Consider the following 18,411-nt stretch of genomic DNA (forward strand, 5'->3'; position numbering starts at 1 on the left):
TTAAACATTTAATTAAAATATGACCTGCACCAATTTCTCAAATTTGCAGGAGATATATTCAAAATCCCACATAGAACCCTCAAATTTTAGGCAATACAGAACTCTTTTTGCTTTGTGACACTTTTTCAACTGACCACCTGGCTCAAAATATTTATCATTGAAACAGTCTTAGACTCAGTTGCATAATACCTCTGTGAATATTATCTACACTGATTTGACTATTAGAGTGATTTCAAAAATTTTAAGAATCAAAAGGAATGAAAAAAAATTTTTAAATGTGGTGAATCAACTTCTGAGGCTGTGTTCCTTACACCACTGAAGTACTTACAGGATTGTGTTTACTCAATAAACATTTGTTAAAATATTACCACAATGAGGTTGTTTCCTATTAATAGAAATATAAAAAGGTAAAGAACGTAATTATTCACCATTAGATCTCTTATGAAATCTTATGAGTTCAACACAGAGCTCTTTTAAAAGGTTAACTCTCATTTGGAAAGATTCAACTTCATGACACACAGCTCTGGAAATAGTTTTGGTTATTGACTATTGGCCTCAAATAAATTATGCAATAAATTATGCAAATTACTAGATCAGTAGAATATTAAGCAGATTAGAAGCTAGATCATTTTGGTTCATTATGCAAATTTTGTTTACATTTAATGTCTGAAGTTGATTTATTCATTATCAGTCCATAAACTTCAATAAATTGTCACATTTTAAAGAAGAGTAAAAGAAGAGATAAGATTGAGGACTCAGCATGATTGTCACAATTATATTCTAAGAACTTGGTAAAACTCATTTTTCATTATTTGTATATTATCACATCTTTCACAAGATGTTTCCTGGCTACACTTGAAAGTTTTTGTGTTTGCATGTTCGTCTGGCCAAGTGGCAACTGTTTTTATTCCCCCGTAATAAACATATCAACACTAAGATCATGCAGTGAACAAATAATAAAAGTGTGTGGTTATGAATTGTTGAGAACACATGGTTATTCATCTTAAACTTTATGATTGTTCCCTCGTAAAATATAAACAACTGCCACTAGCCCACAAAGCAGGGAATCCTAGATGCCAACATGCATGTCAGTGTTCTGTTTATAACCATGAAATGGCTTAATGAAGACCTCAGGTTTCCAGTATGCTTACAATTTCATAATGATGCAACATATTGTTTCCTAATCACTAGTTAAGGGCACACCCTGAAGGAATTTAAAATGATGAGTGCTCCTGCTATGTTACCTTGTAGTAAATATAGGAGTACCTGCATGCTGCATTAAGAGGAGCACACATACTTTGGATTGGACAAATTGATCCGTATACTGTTTTGCAATCTACCTGTGCATGTCTCTATCTTTCTTAACTCAGCATCAAGAGTCATTGTACGTTTTAGGTCCTAAAGAGAAAAAGTGATTTGTGTAAGGCTTTAGTAAAGGAAACCCAGAAAAAGTCCTATTCTGACCTATTGTGCCACACATGATGCTAACCCTTACCTCTGTTCACAGCTGGCCATTGTGAATCAGCTTAATCTTAGAATTTGTAGCTGCTGAAGGCACTCCCATCTGCACTACAAAATTTGTTTCAGTATTGTTTAATATCAGAAATTATTCATCACAGGCTGCCTTATATAAAAAGAAATTGAAATGAAAAATCATTATAACTAAAAGCATGGCAACATATAATATGCCTTGATTCTGGTTAGTGAGATCCTAACTGGGAGGCAGATGCCGATTTTGTAGGTTTCTTTTGGCTTTGTTTTTGTTGTTGAGGAAGTATCACTCAACTATTTCGTATCTCTCTTTTTTTTTTTTTTCTTTTAAAGAGAAAAAACAAAAATCAATAAGTAAACAATCAAAAATCAACAACAAAAGCAAAATAACAACAGAACAGCAACAACAGCAACAGAAATAATAGTGATCTAGGATTTTAAAGCAAGGTGATAGGAATTTAACGATGGCTGTTATTTTGCATAGTTACCTTCAAAATAGTTGCTCAGGTTACCAGACAGCATCCTTTTTCTGTTACTAATTAATGTTATACTCTATGAGAAATGTGACAAACTGTAAGAAAGTACAACCATGAAACTTTGAATAGTGACTGATGTGATTTTTTTGACATATTATAGTAAATAAAGTATCTTTGAAGAAGATGGAGAGAGATTTTAAAAAGTGAAGTAATAATGTGCAAAGCTGAACCTAAGTATTTCCCTGGGAGAATTGTTTTTTTTTTTTTTTTTTTCTTAAAGAGAAGATCTTGTTTCCAAAAATAGTAGTGTTAAGTTGTCACATTTCACTCCTAGCACTCATCTGTGAAGGATTGAAGACACATTATTTTATCACCTTGAGAAAAAAAGACACTGAAATGTCTTATTGAAGAAAGAAGAAAAAAATATGCTTTAGAACTAGAGAGGAAAGTCTCAATTTACAAAACGAAAAAAAAAAATCAAGTATTTTGCTCAGAGGTCCAAAAAATGTTTGGCTTCTTCTTCTTCTCCTTCTTCTTCTTCTTCTTCTTCTTCTTCTTCTTCTTCTTCTTCTTCTTCTTCTTCTTCTTCTTCAATCACTTAAGCTGGTTTCTAGCTAGGCCTTTTTATTGAATAATTGAAAAAAAATGGAGGAACTTTTTCATCAAAGGCAAATGATAGTAAGGAAAAAAGTATTAAGGGAATATAGATTGGAAGTTATATCTTTCTGTACTTTCATGATTGCCTACATTTTCCCCTAAACTTTTAGTTGAAAAGCTCTGAAAAAAAAGATCAAGCCCCGAGGAAAACGCTAGGGAATGAAATACAGCATCCTGTGCTTCTTCACCCCCAAGCCTTTCCCTCAGTCTTGCCCACATTGGCAAACCCTGTAAACTGCCACGAGGAGTTCAAACTGCTTTACATTTTAAAGCAGCCAAAACTGCCATACATTTGAATTTCAAACTAAAAATAATAAAAATAAAAAAGCATCACTTTGGGAAACACTGAAATGGGGGAGGAATATAGGCATTTTTGAAAGGTGATTTTAGAAGATGCTGTTATTAACTATCTCACTGGATTTCAAGTTGCAGTGCAAGATTGCTAAAATAACGACTTCAGCAAATTGGAAATTCGGTTCTTGGCAGCCTTCCTGCGAGGCGCTGGTTGCAGGCAATCTGTCTCCCTGATCCTGCAGCCTTCTGGGCAGCAGCCGCGGTTTATGAGGTGTTGCTCTTTTCTTTCCCCGGTGGCATCCTGTAAGCTTCTGTACTTGCTCTGTCTTCATTTTCCCGCCAAGCAGGCTACATTTTCTCACTGTCTCAAAGGAAGTCAGAAGTCAGTACCAAGCGGCTCAGTGATAAGAATATTTCAAACACTGAATGGTTGCTCAGCTTCACTATGACAACTGCCTGGAGAAGACCACAAAGGACTAACAAATGTGGGATCATTTTTGTATCAGCAAGTTTCTAACAATCCTTGGTCACATAACTAAAACCCAGTAACATCAGAAGTAAAACTCAAGGTTGCCTAACCTGGGTCCCTAATAATAACATAATTCTAGATAAAATAGGACCTTGCATGAGACTATAACAATGTTACTGGAATTTACTTGCCTACATGTTGTTGATTCATTTGACTCCTAATTTTTGATATGCTGTTGTACCTGTATACAAAATAGGATCTTACAATCTTGTGGGGGAGACAGTCACCACTGGGGAGGAATAATACTGTATCGGGCTAAGGGTTTTAATGGGAACCGCATGTACCCTGGGGAAGGACTTACTAATTCCTAGAAATGTTGATGCTGACAGATGACTCACAAGAAAATTATGATTCTGCTTTGATTTCTTTCTACTTCATAGACTTGCATCAATATTGCAACCTTGGCCATGGGGCATCAACTGTGCTCACTGGAACCGAATTGAAATGTATTTTTCTTTGCACTGTCATTTATATCTCAACTGCTCTTGCTCTTTATGGGTTTCTAATGGATTTTTCTTTGATTGTTAATATTAGACTCAGTTATTGAGCAATTCAGTTAGCTTCACTGCATCTTCTTATTCTGTGGTTTTGACCAAAATCAAACTTTACTGCTACTGTTCAGTCTGCATTCTTCAGACTTGGTGCAAGATGTTTTCTATTTATTTTTAGATATCAAAACACCTTCAGAATGGAACTGTTCCTATCACTGCGGTTCAAAGTAGAAGGACAGATGCTCTGAAGGAACTTCCATAGGAGGAGCTGTGTAGATGCTTTTATTTATGGCAGCATTACTGGAATGTTTACACCGTCCCCAGGCAATCTCTTTGAGGAATGTAACAATTCATCTGAGTCATAAATTACATCATCCTAAAAATAGTCACATAGTTTTACACCCTGTATTTTTAATGCATAGTTTGTAGAAAGTGTTCACGTCCCGAGAAAAATCATGATCATTATTTTTTCAATAATTTATAGTTATTTTTAGGTGTTTTCATTTTTTTTTTTATTGTGCCCCATTTTGCTGGAGCACCTACAGTTCCATGTATTCTATTAATACTGGTACTTGTTGCCAACCAGCTTTCAGATAATCCTGCTTAAGTGACTGGTTGATGACAACATTTTAGATAGTGCCACTCCAAGTTATATTTCTATTTCTGGAGGATACTGGAAGAATTGAAATTCCAGATGTGAGGCTTTCTAATGCAGTAGCTCATATGAGACATCATGCATGTTTTTGTTGTATCCCTCTTAGTCTCTCAATTCCTGCTATTAAAGATGAAACTGAAAATAGACTCCTGGATCCTTGTGTAGGTGGAAAATAAATAATATGTACTCTTTATTTAGGGCTGATGTCACCAAGTTACTAATTCTATTTGATATATATGTCAAATATATACATTATATAATTTATATATAAATGTATTTACATTAGTGCATATAACTGTATATTCTATGTATATTCTCTAGATATTCTATGCACTTATTCTAAAGAGATTTTACCCTACAATAATTCAAGATCTAGAATCTCTCACTCCCAGGAAATATCAGAAATTGATAACTCTAGCCTAGATAACAATAGCAATAAAAAAATTTGAAGTTGTATTTTATCATTTCTCAAAGTATTAAATAGAAGCACCAAGTGGAAAGCTTACATCTAAAAACTGCCCTTGTCTTCTTGTCTTTCCTTAGGGTAAAGGAGGGTAAATGGAAACCCTCAAAGGAGATTACTTTGTGCAAGAATCCTCAGATAGATTTTCTAAGGTTTAGGCCCAATTGTAAGGCCCTGCAGCGTGAAGAGAGAGCTGAGGAATGGATGTTCTGGAACAAATACTTTAGTGTAGTTTCCCTTCATATTTTGGGACCTGAGTTTCCTAGTGTTTTCTACTGTCAGGTTCTCCAGTCTCCTGAGACCTTAATTTCAATACCAATTCTAGAAATTTGCCCCATTTACTTTCACAAAATACTGCAGCACCTAATTCTCTCAGGGCAGTGGTTTGAGCCAACACATGGACTGGGATCTTTTCATTGAGATTATTTTTATACTGGTGAATATTAATGACTTCGTCTTTTAACATAACTAATGATTGTAGGAATTAGAAATTGACTTGGTGCAAAATTGCTTCGACTTTTTCCAACTATTGGTGAAAAAAATTCTTTTCATTCAGGCACTGATGTTTCTTTTGTTATGCCCTTGTCTTTTCTGTTTCTAGGCTTTAGTTATGTAGTCTAGAAAATAATAAATAGATACTCACTGTGTTGGACTGTCCACACAGTGGACAAAGGACTTAATCATCTAAACCAGATACATTATGTGTCTTAATATTTTCAAGATTTTAGTTCAGTTTTGAATTATTCTCCATCATAGCAGGCTATATTAGAATTTTTAAAAAGACATTGAATGAAACAATTTGTATGTAATATTATTATGTTTTCTTAGGCTTATCTAGATAACGTTGAACTGTCTCTAAGAAAATGGAGACACTCTTTTACTGTGCAACCAGGAAACTGATCCATGTCCCTTTTGATATTGTCTAACACAATTAACCATTATTTTCCAGGTGTCTTGCTGCCTGCCTTTAGTCATGTATGGATTTCCTATTGCTTCTACATGGCCTAAATTAGCAAGCATTTCAAAAAATTGACTACATTAAAAGTCAACATGTTGGCAAGACTGTGTTTTTGTTGGAGAAGCTCTTTTCTTGTCTTTTTTTGGCTTCTAGAGACTGCCTAGATTTGTTGGTGCTTGATTCCTATTTTTAAGGTCAACATGTTGCACATCTTTGGAGAGTCATAATTCTAGCTACTACAGGTCTGACAAGCAAACATTCTAAACACTTGATGAAGGAAATTTATTAGACTGAATAGTCTTCAGTCAGACTTTATTTTTATTCTACAGTCTTTACATTCTGTATTTTTATCCCCAAGTACTTCTACTGTACTTTATTACCTCCACCAAATTTTGCTTTTCCCTCAATATAATGTACTAGGATTAAAAAATTTCAGAACAGAGCATGGTGAAGTGATTAGTATTTTCCATGTAAGATAAAACATTTATTCTCATAACCAAAGTTGCCAGATATTGTGAAATGTAGGCCGTTACCATGATGGCCAGTGTAGGAATTTCTCTATTCAGATCACAGAACTTTGCAACATTTTCAAATTATTTGTTCAGTTTATCCAAAAATTCAAATTCTATCATTGTAGTTAGATTTAATTTGAGTGAACTGCAATGAGAAGCAGAAAGAAATGAAGCTGGGCTTGAGGGGAAATAGACCTGATTCTACTTCCCTGAGCTTCCATGTTTAAATCTGTAAGTTGAATATAACACGGTCTAACCTGTAGGGCTACTGTGAGGGTTAAGTCAGTGACTAATGTGTATACAGAAACTCATTGAAGGATAGTTTCTTCATTCTCTAGGATGTAGCCTGACTGTGAGATCATAAAAAAAAAAAAAAAATCACTTGGTGGTTACCATTTCAGGGCCATCTTGAATATGGGTAAGATGTAACCTATCAGGCTGACTCATATCTCTTCTCATTTTATATTCTACCTCTTATGATTTTTTTCATTGCAGGAATCCATACTCACCAATGTTGCACTAGAAGTTGTCAATAGAGAAGGGGATATATTGTGAATTAGAGAATGTAATTTTGTCATAGTTTTCCTGAATGTATTCGGTTTACTTCCATACGCACTTTTGTTGGAGATAGTGAATGCAACAAGATGTTCCCCTCTTCAATGAAAAATACTCATTGATGCTGAAAAAAAGTCAAGATGTTTCCTTTCAAACCTCCTGAGATCAGAGCAGGACATCTAGAAGACGGTTGCATTAGGGGGCTGGTTTTGTTAGCTGGTTTGATATTAAGAGGTAGAATTTGGCTGGAAGAAGAGGTGATCAGTGGAAGCATGGCCTCAATGATTCATCTCCTTCCCGGCCCTTCTCTTGATTCTGTCTGCTCCTGGATACCATGCCTGAGCAGCTGTCTTCTACCATGTCCCCAAGTTCTGTTGCCTGCTTTCCAGTCAGATGACTTTGTGCTAAAACCACCGCAAACTGTGAGCCAAAATAGACTCATTCTCCTTTAAATTAAGAGTGTCAGGTTTTACATTTCAGCCTCAAGGAAGAGACTTAAAGTCTGATAACAGTTTGTGTCTTCTTGTCTCGATGTGCAGGTTTTAACAGGTGTTGTTTTCTACTTCTTCAAGGTAGCAGGCAGAGAGAGCAGGAAGGACTGAAGCAGCCTCAGGAACTCTGAAATGCATTAAGCATTTCTCTTGATTTTACACAAAATGATCAAATACATGAGCATGCCTGGAGTTATTCTATCTTTCATTGTAGTCCTGGTGGGCTTTTTGTAGAAAAGATTCTGAATACATTATCTTTGAAGAGGATTCCAATTGTCAATAAAACATGCCTGTAACATTATTCTTCTGTGAGGAAGAAAAAGAGATAATAGATGACGGACTGTATCACTCACATTTAATATAATGCCCAGAGACACTTCTATGATTTTTATTCTCATATAAAACCTTGCTGATGAAACACTGAAATTGAGGCAAATAACAATATACTCTTGTTCAATACAATATGTACGTTTAAGACAGTTATACAATGGGACTTAAGTTATGATTTGGGTATAATATATATGAATATATATTTTCATCTAATATCTACCATATAATTAAGTGCAGAAATACTAGATTATTAGTTATAGCTTTTACTTGCTCATGTATAGCAATGATTTTAATAATATCTGTTTGTAAATTTCTGTAGCTCAAGTCAGATTAAATGGTGAAGATAATTTATAAATGGTAAATTGCTATACAAGCTCTAAGTGCATAAATGCTAAGAATGATACTAATACCCTGCAGGGCACAAGGCAGGATCTCATAATGTAAAGATACCCTACACAAATATCATTAATAGCATGGCAGAGAGATGTTGTAATAGCCACTATGTTCTGCTCCTTGCTAGGTAAGTAGAATGTCATTGTCTGAGAAAGAAGAAGAGTTTGGACAGGGCTGCCCTAAGTGACCATATAGACTACAAGTTGTGGAGTAAATATGCTAACATATTTCTTCTCTCTTTTTAGACTGACTGGGAATTTCCCCCAGCCAAACCCAGCCAGCAGGCAAGGGACTTTGTCAGTGTAGTCTGCACTGGTTGACCATGTGGCTAGAAAATGATCACAGTGACTCAGGGTGAGGTGGACAGCGTAAGTGTGTTCTGGGGCTAAGAAAGAGTATATTTAACCCCAACTATGAGTCATTGTCTCAATTTAATACTCAATTCTAGGAGACATGAAGAAATGAGATCTGAGGATAGGATCATGTACATGCAGAAAGAAAAAGCCATTCATACAGATTTACAGAAGAGGAAAATAAGAAATGCATCTGCAAATTATTTTTTCATTGGGGATGTTTTGCTTATTATATGAAAACAGTCAGAGTCAGATTGCTGTCTTTGTCAACTGTTTATGTCAATTCATTAGTGCCAAAATTTTGGATGGCTTATTGTCTGCTAGGTACAGAGGATACAAGAAGAAAATGTGAAATGCTACCCATTTTTTAAGCAGCTTTGGTGTAGCAGAAGACACAGCCACGTAGAGTACTGCTACACTTAGAGCATTTATGGGTAAAATGTTAGAGAAGAGACATCCTAATTTTTCCCTAAGGTGTAAAAGGTCTTGTATCAAATGTGACATTGATAGAGCCCTTCAGGACAGCCAGGTGCTTTCTGACATAATGAAACAATAGATAGAATGTCGTTATTAGAATAGAAACTGTAGTTGATGAACTTGTAAAATTAAGTGGAATCTCAATTTCCAAGAACATTGTGTACCATGTTGAGATATTAAATCTTAAAGTATTAGACAATCATTAGACAAATACTGCTATGAATGTATAAGTGGACATAAGTAAAAACAATTCCAACTGCTACACACTTGTGTTATATGAATCCCTCACAATTTTGTCTTTAAATTAAAAACATTCAAAATAATATCTTATAATTGGTTCTGCACAGATGCAATTATTTCTGAGTGAGCTTAATTTATTGAAGATTTTACTGAGGCATTTTGATGTTCAAAAGTGATAGCACTTAACACATATTCTTTGCTAGACTATTCTGATTAGTGTGCTGGAGGATCAAACATCTCAGAAATGTTTTAAGAATAAGAGTCCTTCTTCTATTTCTTGACTATAAATATTGCTTTAATCCTCACATACACAGTGCAAAATATTTCCTTTATCTTTATCTTTTAGAAAAGTTGTAAAATAGTCATGGTTGGGAAACAGATCTTTAAAAGTTTGTGAGCTGTGTAATTAGGACTCAGATTTTATATGCTGTGTATATCCCTAAATTTGACACTTTTAGTGTGAATGCATATATATTTTCCTTGATTTCTATAAACAGCTTTAATCTTTTTATTTCTCATCTGTGTTGGTTATTTTTCTCTCTTTCTAAGACAAAATGCCCACACACAAAATTGAGCAAGAAAAGGTTTATCTACTTAACTCACAGTTGTGGAAGTTTGATGTGTATATTCCTAAATTTGTCACTATTTCAATATGAATGCATATATATTTGGCTTGATTTCCATAAACTGCTTTAATCTTTTGATATCTGTGTTGGTTACTTTTCTCTTTTGCTGAGACAAAATATCCACACACAAAGCTAAGAAAGAAAAGGTTTATCTGTTTAACTCACAGTTTGTGGAAGTTTTAGTCCATAATCTGCTAGCTCCAAGGCAGAGTGCCTCATGGCCCAGGGGCAACAGTTCATGGCGGCAGGAGCCAACAAACTCAGAGCAAGAAGGGAGGAGCAAGGGGAGAAGACTCTTCCTAGCCCGTGTATCCTAGGGTTGGTGTAGCACTCATATGCATAATTCCAGCACTGGACCATGAATCAGTCACAAACTCTAGAAGCCTACACCCTTATGACTGCATGAGGCTTTGATGGGGACACCCAGACCAAAACCATAACACCATACAACTAAGGGCCATGTTTTGTAGGGGCAATACTTTTGTATAGAGTTGTAGAGTTCATTTGGTATGGACAATCAGATTTTGAAGGAACTTTATTATGGTATATCCTTTTAGGCATGATTACACACTTCTTCCATCTGATAGGCACTTGCACATCTCTCCTTTTGTCTAGATAATATTTTTAGAATAAAATTAAGGAATTATTTGGCTATGTAATTTTCTTTCTCCCCACTACCATTTAAAAATTGTATTATTTGCCTGTTTTCCATAGTATCTCTGTTTCTATAAGGATTTTTGAAAGCAAGATACGGTTTGTTCTATAATTCCTATTAGAGAGAAAACTGCATGATTATTTTTAAGGAGGAGGCACATGTCTGAGTGCTCCCTACTCTTCAGTCTTCTAACCTATTCCATACTTTACCTTCTTGTCTTGTTGGTTTCTCTGGCTTGATAGAGGAAGACCATTGGCGTTTTTATCCAACACAAATCAAAGCCAAGGAATTTGATGTGCAAAGTGAAGAGACAGCAGTAATTACCAGGTTCTTTCAGGTTTGAATCTGAAACATGATCGAAAAATTCTTTGCAAATAGGTATTTTAGCCTTACTATTTTCACTTCTGGAAAAATAATCCAAATTTTCTAAGTTATCTTTTCATTTGAATGTGAGGTAAGTTCACAGTACAAGCCAATGTTGCAAAATATGGGCTCTTCTTTTGCTGGTGACTTTATTTTGGAAATCGTGCTGAGTTATTTTTGTTTATTGCTGAAGGTTGGAATCTCAGAGATTAATACTGGTAGAAGAAGTTGGTGATGGAACTCAGATGTTCATACAGCCAGTCTTGTCTCATATCATCTTTAGGGGTAGAAACAGTAACTAGAAATCAGATCAGATTGTATGAGTGAAGCTTGGCCTCATACATGGAAGATGCTTGCATAAATGCTAATTCATTCTCCAAGAAGTAAAAGAATGCCCTGTTACTGTAACCCAATTTAAAAGTTATTTGACTTCAAAATGGGAGCACTTGAACTTGTTGTCATGGATTTTGGGAAGTTTTGAGAGGAATAAGTAGTGTTACAATTCCGGGAACCTTTGATTAAAATGTATTAGTGGAAGTGGAAGAGTTCTCAGCAGGCTGTGATTATTGTGGATAAAATACCACCAATGTCAGTATCATGCCTGCGTGCCTGTTTGAGTCACTATAAACAGTTCTAGGCACTCTACAGGACAAGGTCAGACATTTGCTTACTTCCGCTATACAGGATCATTTCATTTTTGGTACATATTTCATTTCCCTTCAAGTGTCCTGAGCTGTGAAAATAAAGATAACCTTTATAACCTTCTTTCTTATTGATAACAAAGCAGAGAGAAGGGCTCGGTTTAAACACGATTGCTGTAATGTGGGAATGGTGTATTTTCCCAAAGGATAATGTGGTTAAATTAAAAAGAAATGTGAAAGAAATACACTTCCACATGAAACTCAAAGTATGTGGCTTGTGATGCCATGTGTACTGTATGTTGTAGATATGTTGTAGGCAAGCCCTTCATGTGGACACACGTGAACAGCAGACTATCACACAAGTTAGCATCTTGTGTGCTTGGTGCTTTGTATATTTTTGACACACAGTAGAAGGCAGAATTGAGCTAAACTTTTAACAGAAAAGACACTTTCTAGGCCTTGTTAAGGGAAAAATCATTCTTCTACTATTCAGTGAGTATTTATTACACATATGCATTCCTTTTGACTTATACATTTATTACACATATACGTTCCTATTCTCATGGCGCTTACAATCTAACTTGCAGTGAAGACATAAACATGTATCACATATGTGATGCTGTGGTGGAGCCTTTTCCATGTTCCTCCCCACAAAAGTGTTTACCAGAACTTTGTGATTTCATTACAAATATAAACAAAGAGTGATATTGGAAAAGTTGAGTCCTTCTGTGTATAATTTGAAATAAAATGTGGTTTCATTTTGGGTATAATGAATTGTACTAATGAAAGCTTGACTTTACCTAAAAGCGTTATTAGTGAGAAAAGCTATCAAACATAGCAGCACTATGTGCTTCTACAATACATTTTTATAAGATACACTGATAACTGTATATATAGCCTCCTGAAATTGGAATCAGGTTGGGCATCCTGTGCCAATTTGGACTCAACAATCTGGGAAGCATTTTGTTCCCTCTTATCTGCTCAGAGCCATCAGGGTATATTTTTTTCTACAGGGAGGAGGCTGTAATAACAGCAACTAGTGTTAACCTCCACATGACTCACTAGAATAGGTCCTGAGGTAAGCTTAGCTCCCTATCTGGCAAACAGCACACTGTCCCCAAGTCATTTGTCAAATGAAAAGGAAGGCCATTGTCATATTCAAGCAGCCCCATTGATGTGAGTAGAAATGTATCACTTTATTATGGTCCCTTCTTCTGCAGAAAACATGATATAGTGATTTATTTTAGATTGTTTAGGGTCTAAGGTGTTGTATTCTTTAAAAAGTTATGAATGAAAGGCCTTAAAATGTAAGAAGTTAATGTGAATAAAATTCACACTCAATGCAGGAAATATTAGTTGGAGACAATAAATCTTGTCAAGCTCAAGGTACTTTTATTGCTGTAAAAAAAATGAAGGTCACAAAATAATCCTATTCAGGGAGGTGTGTAGACATTTAAAGTGATTCATCACTTTTCAAGTGACACACATACCTTTTACAGGATTTCAGCATTTTATCTTCAATCCAATTTGGTATTTAAATATTTTAAGTCAACCATTTGGAAAACCATATGCATTTTTTTTTACATTTTTTTAATTCTGTAGTTTAACAAGGAAGGTAGCTGGTGGAGATTTATAATGTGTGCACATAACTGGCAATGTTCATATTTCTTCAACACCTTCTAACAGTAAGGTATAAGGAAATCTGTATTATTCAAGAATCTCTCGTACATCAATCCCTGGGCAAGGTGTGTGTAAGTTGTAAAACTTTACTCTTAAGAGTGCTGATGAGTATTACTTTTCTCCAGTTTTTTTCAGATGAATAAACTGAAGCTCTGGGTTTAATAACATGCCAAAATTTCTAGCCAGCTGGGCTGGAATCTGGGCTGTATGACTTCACTGCTTCTAAGATTCATCATAGGACTCACCTGCATTTGTGTTACTTTATAATATTGGATGAATGTGTTTGATCTCACAAATTTAAGCAACCCACGTGTTTATGGCTATAGATAATTCTCTATGAATAAGGAAAGCTCTTTTTCTCTCCCACTCTCATGTATGAAATAGAATTTGTTATTTAAATGTTTTGTAACAGTCCCTGCTCTCATCATCTGTTGGTGGTGGCTGGAGGTACTAGCAGAGCTTTGGCTCGCTGTGTAACAGTTTCTATCTGTGAAGTTTGCATCTGATAGCCTGTTACACACAGGCTTCGTGAGCACTGCATGTTTCTCGGCTTGTTTTCCCTCACAAAACCAGCCAGCACCCCTGGAACATCTTCGCCCTTCTACTTGATTAAGAAATACTTTCTTTGTGACCAAGAAGGGTCAGCCACTGTCCAAAGAGAACTGTATGAAGAGAGGATTGGTTCATGTCAGTGTCATAACCCAAGAGGAAGGAATTATTATCATTCCTCCATTTCTAGATGAAGAAACTGAGGCACACAGGGTTTTAAGTAGCCCAATATTATATAACTAGTAAAGCATTAAAAGTGAAATTTGATCCATCAGACTTTACTCTTAGACATTACATTATGCAGACATCCCAAATTATATTACAACTTCTTACCTTTTATGTCTCTGTGTCAGGTAAGAAAAAGTTTCTGTAAAGGCTGAATTCGTTGTCATTATATGTCATGTCACCTTCTGCATTTCTTCTGAAACAGGGCTTCATCAATCATTCTTTACTTGCCTTCTATTGTCTCTATTCTGATTAATTCTTTTGCCTCTGAAAATGCTCATATCTATAACCTCTTAAAAAGTACTAATTTTACCATGGCTTCCCTCCCATCACGAAGTGGAGACTTTAATCTTATTTCTTGTTTTTGTTCTTTTCTTTTCCTCCTCCTCTTCCCCGACTCCTCCTCCTCCTCCTCCTTCTTTCTGTTGTGCTGGGTGTTGAATTCTACATGGAGCTGTGTCTCCAGCCTTTTTTTTTTTTTTAATTGTATACTTGAGATAGGATCTTGCTAAGTGGTTAGGTGGCCTAAGTTCAGCTCAAACTTGTAATCCGTCTGCCTCAGTCTCTCAGAGTGCTGGGATTACTTGTGCCGCCATGTCTGGCTCCTAATTCTTCTCTTCATTTCCATTTTGGCTGTGAGCTCTCTGGTCTCTGATATATACCTTAACCCCTGTGACCCCTCTTCTCACTAAGTCACATGCTACCAAGACTCTTAGATTGCTCAGCTTGCCAGGCCACTCCTGCTGCAAAGCTCTGCTCCTAGAACTCACCATAGCAGCTGTCACTCTACTCTGGTACACCCCTCCCTCTCTGGACATTTTCCCATCCTCGTTTTTCACCCGTTCTGTGTGGTATTCCTAAAGATTTCATCAGTGGTTACACTCCTTATTTTAGTAGTCACCAGCTGCCAGAAAGACTTTTATTTTCAAGTGACATTTGCTTTCCGTATCTCTCTCAAGTCTCAGTGTAATACATGCAAAATTGCACTCATTATCTTCTTATTGCTGCACTGCCTCTGCTCCACTTCCTGGCCTCCGTCCAGAGATGATCCACCTTTCACGCTGCATTAAGAATTATTCCAAAATGTGGACTTGCCTTCCGGATCACCCTGAGCATTCTGGCTTGTAAAAGCTGTCAGTGCCACCACGTAGGATCACGTGGTGATTGAACAACAGGGCGGAAGGGCCTTCGCAAGCGAGGGAACATTTGTTTCAGATACCTCGCTCTAGCCACTCTGAGCTCTTGGCTATTTGCCCACCAGGGCTTTCCCGTTGTCAGCCCTATGCCTTTGTACATTCCCTTTTCTCTATATGAAGTGTCTTTCTGATCTTTCTTCACTCCTTAGATGTACACTCATGTTTCATGACTCAGCTCAAATATCACTTCCTATCAGTGCTTTCCTGCCTCCCACACCAGATGAGTTGTCTCCTTCCTTTAGTCTTTATTTAACACACACTAATCACTTTGTATAGAAATTAAATTTTTACATGCCTATTCTCACAACAATGTGACCTTTATAAGAAAAAGGTTTATGTCTAATTTATCATTAAATGTCTAAAGTTCCATACATAGTACGCTCTTAATTACAGCCTATAGAACAGTTTGCGTAATCTGATTAGTGTAGTGAATCCATTAGTAAACGAAAAACATTCCCCAAATATATAAAATCATGCTATGTTCCGGGTAGTGCTCAAAGCAGTATAATATGACAAAGAACAGTGTTAGTTGAAAAAGAAAATTGAAGTTATTCTATGATGATTACATTCTAGTGGAGAGATGCACATAATTAGTGAGATATAAATAAGCAAAGCTTAAATTTAGGTAATGACAGTTGTTGTGAAACAATACAGAAATAAGAAGGAGCACTGGGGACAGTGAAGATTGAAATTCTACGTATGTCTGTCAGGGAGGGCCTGAGGATGACTTCAAGCCCTTCCGAGCTTTCAGTGGTACAGTAGTGTGCTGCGGCATGCAAGCCATAGGTGTATACCGTTGACCTAAACTCCAGGAAGGAGCAATGATGTGGAGCTTGAGTACTTTTCTACACAGAAAGCACAGCAAAGGCACATGTAGAAACAGGCCTGAGATAGTTGAAACAAAGTCTTAAAAACCAGCTTGGCTGGAGGGAAGGAGCTGGGGAAGAGGAACGTTACAAGGCAAATATTCTGTGATAAATTCAGAAATTCCTAGAGTTAGCTTATGTAAAAGTTTTATTCCAAGTGACATGGGAAGCCATTGGAGACTGGTAGACAAGTGGAAAAACTGATGGAATTTAAAGCAATTATCTGTAGTTCCATAGAGGCAGTTACTGCTGGTAAATTTTTGACACAGGCTTTGAAAATAACGTTAAAGGATCTGGATACTGTGGTTTTCTTTCTTCCTTTTTTTTTTTTTTTTTTCTTCTCTTTTTTTGTCTTTGTCTTTATATGTTGTCTCTCCATCTCTGTTGAGATCTCTGTCTCTGTTTCTTTCTCTCTCTCTCTCACTCTGTAACACACACACACACACACACACACACACACACACATGCATATATATTTCAAGACAGTATTCACAAAGACAAAAGACACTAATTCTTGGCAACAGTGTGAACACTCAAGGAGATGAAGAAAGTGCCCTGCTCCACATCGATGAACAGGGAAGGAGAAAAGGGTGGCCTAGATGCATGCCATTGCAATGACGGCACTAAACAACTGGGGATTGGTCATTGATTTTTTAAATGCTGTTTAATTTGCAAAGAGGAAAGCATATTAAATGAAGAATAATTAATGTAGTTATTCTGATTAATTAAGTGGTCGTGTTTCTTAGAAACTGTAGCACATTCATATATATTCATATATTCATACATATATTGATATTGGTCTCTGTGTTGCCTTTTAAAATTTTAATTCTTTGGAGAAGCTTGGTAAAGTTGTTGTGTAAAGGATGCCATAATTTTCTTTATGTTTAGATAAGGAAACCATTTGGTTTGTTTTCTCTCTCATTGCAGTTTCATAGTTTCTTCAAGGTCATACAGTTTTCTGGTGAAATAGATGATATTGGGTTTTCTAGAATTGGGTAGATTGGCTTTTAGGAAATTGTGGAAGTAAAGAGCCTTGCAAAGATGAAAAAAAAGCAATCAAGCAGCCAACTTTATGCCATTCTGTGTTCTGTCCTGGAAGATAAGTTTCTATTTTTAGGTAGACTGAAAAGATGGAGCTTGAATACTAAGTTATTGAACTTCATGAGTTATCTGTATGAAAGAATAAAAAAAATCAATTGTTAATTTTTTTTCCTTAACTACATTTTATTGTTATATAAATACATTAAGTATGTAAAATAAGGTTGTAAATATTCATATGCATTCATATATAATAGATTTCAAAGGACCCTCTACACAAGTATGACTGAGTTTAAATAAAACAGTATTTTAAATAAATTAACAACAGTGTTAAATGAATTAACAAGAATATACCATTTTGAATTTGCCATATACAAATATACATTCTCAAACTAGACATAGTACTCTTTGCTTAAAATTCATAACATTCAAAAAGGCAGGCTTGTATTTCTCTTGCTTTGATTCGCATTCTCTTAATTTCTCTATAATAAAACCTAGGACGATGATTTTCAGTAAAATCTCACTTCAAAATTTTGGCAACTCCTCTCTACACTGGAAATAGTTTGGAACAGTATACATACCGAACAGTGTATACACTAAGGAATTTTAAAACTTGTAGAAATATGGTAATCAATTTCAAGTTCATTGTTTCTTTAGTTTTCAACATTAGTATTTCCATAGGTTTATGAGACTTCACTCATCGAATTTCTGCCCAAATGTGTTTCACAGACCTGATTGAAGGGTTGGGATGTCAAGGAACAAGAAAGAGCAAAAAAGGGGTTTGAGGAACTTCTGACATCCAAAATACTCACCACGGTTAGCTTCCTGCCCTCTCACCCTCTCTCTCCATCAGCTGCTTCTCTTTGGAGTTGGAACTCTCATTTTAGTCCTTTTGTTTCCTTGCCTCACATCTTCTCTCCTCTTCCCATGGTTCTTAAGAGTTGGTGGACATCTTTCAACCACATCAAAGAGAATTTAATGTTTCTCTCTTGGTCAGTGATGAAGGTGTCTTGAGATGTCTGATGGCTGTGGTGTATTTGGACATACGACTTAGTTTTTCCATGTCTATATTAAATGGTAATGGTAATTTATTACTACTATTATTATTATTATTTGTAAGAAATATACTTAATGTATGTGATTTTTCTCAACTATAGATTTTTCTTTTGCTTATGCTTTTGTTTCCTGTTTTCAACATTTTTGCTGA

The 18,411-nt window shown here is 35.8% G+C and overlaps 1 protein-coding gene across 9 annotated transcripts in view; it reads left to right on the forward strand.

Moving 5' to 3' along the window:
- The window catches only part of Pcdh7 (protocadherin 7), a 380,883-nt gene that overhangs the window by 19,700 nt on the left and 342,772 nt on the right, over window positions 1–18,411 (forward strand). The window contains exon 2 of one of the 9 annotated variants that reach the window (XR_010044640.1): window positions 1–18,411. This exon is cut by the window's left edge and continues 9,731 nt beyond it; it is cut by the window's right edge and continues 23,695 nt beyond it. The exons of the other annotated variants lie outside the window; for them this stretch is intronic. The gene's annotated coding sequence lies outside the window, so the exon portion shown is untranslated. 9 annotated transcript variants of the gene reach the window in all.

Source organism: Cavia porcellus, unplaced genomic scaffold (genome assembly GCF_034190915.1).
Source record: "Cavia porcellus strain 051 isolate PalLab524CR breed Dunkin Hartley unplaced genomic scaffold, mCavPor4.1 scaffold_30, whole genome shotgun sequence".
Lineage (NCBI taxonomy): Eukaryota > Metazoa > Chordata > Mammalia > Rodentia > Caviidae > Cavia > Cavia porcellus.